Below are 5,386 nucleotides of genomic sequence, written 5' to 3'. Positions count from 1 at the left end.
GGGGCGCCCTTTGCGTGGACGCGTGCAGCCCTGGATCTGGAGTGGCCCCATCAGCATAGGCTTTGCCTTCCCTCAGGTGGGATACCTGGAGGTCCCCGCCTACCTCAGTGAGTTGTCCAATCCCACCTGGGGGAAGCGTTGCCAGGGAAACCAGGCCAGGTAGGGGAGGGATTACCTGCCCACACAATAGAGGGAGGATCTTACCTGGGAATCCTCACTTGGCTCCAGAGCTTCTCCCACCCTACCCACCCTCAGTTAAGGTCTTATTTTGAAGGTTAACTTTTCTTCATAGGTTGCAGGTTAACCTTTCTCCACAGGTATGCGGGCGCTGCTACGTTAAGGTCGCTGTTAAAGGGCTGGAAAGGAATTTCCCTGCATTGGCAGGTTTCGCCTTTCCCGTAGCAAAACGTCACAACTTTGGCGGTATCAGGCCTTGGGCGGAATCCTTTAGTCCATCTTCCTCTTTGCGGCGGCGATACCAGGGTTCCCCGTTAAAGGGGTTTCTGAAGGGAGGCTTTGGCCGTACGCCAAAAGGTCGTCATTGCTCTCTCCTGCGGCGGCAGAGTAACGGGGGCGGCTATCTCTGCTTGAACATATGTTCTCCAGAGCCGGCCCATCCCCCCCACACACACACACTGGATATCTCTGATGCTCCCTCGGTCCCCGGCTGGGGACTGGGGAGGGAGAACGCCCAATGCCTGAGCGAAGGTCTACCCACATTTGAAATTTAATAAAGTTGTGGCCAATTTAATCCCATAGCACGTTGTCTAGAGTCGTTATTCCACATGATGGGGGGGGACCACTCGGGATCTGGGGACTCCGCCTGTCCATGCAAACGCTATTTTAAACGTTTTTAAAAATTCATTATATATCACTTCCCATACTTATCTTTTTTACCATTCCACCACATATGATAAAAAGTGCCCTCTTTTCCCTGACATTTGCAGCAGTGAGTTTTCTAGGATTAAAAAATTAGAAAACGTTCTGAGAAAAATCGTAATTGTGTATGAATTTTCTTTTAGATCAGTGCAGAAATCTGTTAGGACAGACATATGAAGATATGCCAAATTGATATAGAAAGGAAATATGCTGGCCCATCCAACCCCAATATGAACATGGTAACTTTGCCATAGGAACATCAGTGGAAATGTTCATGAAGTGTCTTATCAATACTGATACAGATGTATTTACAGTCTTCTGTTCTTATTTTAAGATAGAATACAGATGATTCTCTGGTGTTCTCCAAGCAGTGACCACACCCAGATCTGCTTAGGTTCAGCAAGATGACCTCGTACCTTTGGATCATTTTTCTGGAATTGCACTGTTCATCAAGAATAAATGGTATTTAGACATTGCTTCCACTTCATCTATGGAACATTCATGCAGAATTCATGAGGGCATTCATGAAAACCATTATTGATGTAACAATTTTTGATGTTCCAGGCCCAGAACAATGATGAACAATGACCAGGGCTGTCTTAAGCATATGCGGAGCCGGGGTGCAAAGATCTGTCTGGCATCCCCCCCCCCCCAGTTTCCCAGAGTTGTCGACCCTTTTTTAGGGGGGGGGAGTTGTTGGCCACCTCAGCTACAACACAGGAGCCCGAGGCAGCAGCGGTGGCAGCAGAGCAAGGCCGGAGCCGAGCGCCTGGGGGTGGGGTGGGCAAGCAGAGCCAGCACAACAGCAGTTGAGCCCAAGGCTCATGTGAGCAGCATGTGCTGGGTGGGCCTCTCGGTGGCCCGCCAATCCCAGGCACGCAGGAGGGCGGAGCTTGCCCACAGCAGAAGAGCTGTGGTACTCTGATGGGCTCTTCTCCACTAGGCAGCAGCTGTTGGCTATTCCCAATCCCCGGACTCCAAATCTCGACCCCGGACTCTCGACCTGGTACCCCTGCGAGCCCGGTGCCCAGGTGCCCTGCACCCCTAGCACCTATTGGTAAGATGGCGCTGTCAGTAACAACAACCCTGTAAGGCAGGTGAATGGGAGGGGAACGAAGTGAGAGGCTTTCCAATAACCACCAAACACGTCCATTCCAGAGGAGAAACTTGAACGGGAGGTTTCCTTGCTCCTTGCTCTTAGCTATAATATTACGCCGTCTTCCTACAGCAAGACAACACTGTATTGCAAGTCGCACGCAGTGTCAGGGTGGTCCCTCGTCCTATTCATGATTAATAAAAATTTGCATAAAGAGTAGAAATGCTGATTGATTTCTAAGGTTGTAGTCAAGGGTGCGGAAATCACACAGCCCAGCCACTTTGCTTTCCCGACCTTAAATAAATTCACCGGCACTATTCTTTCCTTTAGCGCCACCACAATGCTATTATACATGTGGCGTATTACATGATGAAGTGTTCTTCAGATAAAGGCACTGCAGGTGTTGGAGCTTAATGGGTTGTTCATGTACTAGAATTCAGTCATAAACCAGAAGAGAAAAAAAGGTGCTGTGCCGGGGAGGGGAGCTGTTGATGAAGCAAAATGCTGAGCTCAGTATTATAACACTGTGTTGAATTGATGATCTTTGTGCTTTGCTATTTAGAGTGCCAGTTTTCAGAGTTAACAGTGCAGCTGGCGGCTGACCTGTTATTCACCAGCTTCCTCGACTAGATACAAACAGTGCTGCTGCCTTCTCCATGAACTAAATTCTGAAAATGACATTGTCTGTTCTTCTTTGGCGATCACTCGTAGCCGAGTAAGATTGTCTTTCATAAGCACGGTTTTAAGTGACTGTGGAGGCCAATTCTGGATCCACACGTCCTTCCACAGTGGGGACATAGGTTTCCAGGAGGGAGTTGATCATAGTGAGAGGTTGCCAAGCAAGCCTTCCTCTTCCTCTTCCCATATGCGCCTCCTCCCTCCAATGACAATGTGTAGATCAGTGCCAGTTATTTTATACTGGGAGTAGATCACAACCTCTTATGTGCTGGACTTGCCTGCACTATACAATTGGTAACCAACAAGATGCCTTCTAGATGCTGTAATTCCATTCCCATTTTCCTCAACCAGCAAGGGCAAGGTTCAGGGATGATGGGAATTGTAGTCTACTAACATCTGGAGTAGGGATGTGGGTGGCGCTGTGGTCTAAACCGCTGAGCCTTGGGCTTGCCGATTGAAAGGTCAGTGGTTCGAATCCCCACGACAGGGTGAGCTCCTGTTGCTTGGTCACTGTTCCTGCCAACCTAGCATTTTAAAAGCATGTCAAAGCGCAAGTAGATAAATAGGTACCACTCCGGCTGGAAGGTAAATGGTGTTTCCGTGTGCTGGTCTGGTGCCGGTGTTCCATTGCACCAGAAGCGGCTTAGTCATGCTGGCCACATGACCCAGAAAAACTGTCTGCGGAGCGGACAAACGGCATCTCCCTCAGCCTGTAAAGCGAGATGAGCGCCGTAACCCCAGAGTCATTCGCGACTGGACGTAACTGTCAGGGGTCCCTTTACCCTTTCCTTTTACCTAACATATGGAGTGCTCCATGTTGGCTAACCCATGTACTATTTATATACAAGAGAGTTAATTAAATTGTTTTGCGGGTGTCAAGTCTGATAAAATCCACGAGTCTTTGTTTCTCAGCAAGCCTCTGGTCTGTTTTTGCAGAGATCCATTTTCACAAACGGCTCCCGTTCTCCCCCATTTAGCAATGCAACTTCAAAATCTTGTCAGATTCATTTATTCCTATTGGCAAGCCAGTTAAAGGCTTGTAACAGGGTGAAGACCTTTTGCGGACCCCGGGGGCTAGTGAGGGCAGACCCCTGAAAAAGATAGAAAAAAGGAGGCGTCAGATTAATTGGGAGTAGATGCAACAAAATGGTGCCATCTCGGCCATTAGGGATTTGAAAAGGAGTTCAATAGAGAGAGAAGCTGAAGGAAACTTAATGAGCTGCATGGAGACCAAATGCTCCAAATCTCCTCAAAAGGGATTGAGGCTAGATGGAAGGGCAGAAACATATCAGCTAATTCACTGACCAACCTCTCTTGCAGTTTCTGGATAGCGTCTTCATAACTAGAATCCGCTTTCAAAGTTTGGGGGACCATGTGTGCAGTGAAAACTGTCCACTCTATAGTTCAGATCCTTAACTATGCTTCTATAGTATGTGGCACATTGGGTAAAACGCACATGTTTGTTACTTTACGTTTTCCCCTCCCCATAAAGGTAAAGGTAAAGGGACCCCTGACCATTAAGTCCAGTCGCGGACTACTCTGGGGTTGCGGCGCTCATCTCGCTTTATCGGCCAAGGGAGCCGGCGTACAGCTTCTGGATCATGTGGCCAGCATGACTAAGCCGCTTCTGGAGAACCAGAGCAGCGCATGGAAATGCCATTTACCTTCCCACCGGAGCGGTACCTATTTATCTAATTGCACTTGATGTGCTTTTGAACAGCTAGGTTGGCAGGAGCTGGGACCAAGCAATGGGAGCTCACCCCGTTGTGTGGATTCGAACCGCCGACCTTCTGATCGGCAAGCCCTAGGCTCTGTGGTTTAGACCACAGAGCTACCCGTGTTTTTCTGGGGGTACTCAAGGGTATGCAGTGCCCACACCTTTCTCCCTCCCCCGAAGAAGAATAGCATTGTCTATACCTGTTACTTAGCCTGCGATAACTTAGGGTAGATGAAATTGCTATAAGCTGATGGACCCAAGTCTACAAGTATGTCAGCAAAGGGATTTTCCCATCAAATTACATTTTACTCATACTAGAAAACAAGACACGGGTTATGTCAGAGGATTTGATCCACATTCTTAAACCCAGGGCTTTTTCTTTTTTCCTTAGCTAGAACTCAGCAGAACTCAGTTCTGGCACCTCTCTGGTGGGCGCCATTGCCATTATAAGAGAACAGGGAAGGTGTTCATGGTGAGATCTGGCACCTCTTTTTCTAGAAAAATAGCACTGCTTCAACCTAAATTCTAATTTAGGGTTTAGAATTCTAAATTAGGATTTAAAAGTTTTAAAAGCCTTTCTCACTGCTGTGGAAATCCATAGCAGTGCATGTCTACGCCTGGCCTCCTCACCCAGAATTATTCTCTGAGAATAAGCATCTCCTTGGCCCTGTCTCAGAGCCCACAGGAAGTAGGAAGCTGGAAGGTGGAGGTGAATGGCTAGCCAGCAGCTGCCAATGGGAACTGGACCCTGCAACCAGTGGTGAAGTTGCACGCTCTGGCACCAGGGGTGGAGAGCAGGCGGGAGCATAGCTGGCGTGCGTCTCGGGGCATGGCATGCTGTCTGTGGGGGCGTGGCATGTGTCACGCAGCGGGAGGTGCACAGTGCATGTCCGGGGGGCAGCCACGATGGTACTCCCCTCCCCAATAGTGCTGGGGGGGTACACTCCCCCCACCCCACCCCCATTCCTCCGCCAGTGCCTGCGATGAGTGAGTGGGTAGCAGGCTGGGCCTGGGAG

The 5,386-nt window shown here is 49.1% G+C and overlaps 1 long non-coding RNA gene across 1 annotated transcript; it reads left to right on the top strand.

Annotated features, from left to right (window-relative positions):
- Nucleotides 1–1,020: 1,020 nt before the first annotated feature.
- LOC309335856 lies at nucleotides 1,021–2,684 on the top strand. The gene is made up of 3 exons (XR_014153777.1): nucleotides 1,021–1,118; nucleotides 1,214–1,421; nucleotides 2,538–2,684. It is a non-coding gene; the product is annotated as an uncharacterized lncRNA (long non-coding RNA).
- The last annotated feature ends 2,702 nt before the right edge of the window (nucleotides 2,685–5,386 follow it).

This window comes from Podarcis erhardii, assembly GCF_964252035.2.
Source record: "Podarcis erhardii genome assembly, chromosome: 1".
NCBI classification, from domain to species: domain Eukaryota; kingdom Metazoa; phylum Chordata; class Lepidosauria; order Squamata; family Lacertidae; genus Podarcis; species Podarcis erhardii.
The sequence above is the reverse complement of the archived record's forward strand: the minus strand, read 5'-3'. Positions and strand labels throughout refer to the sequence as shown.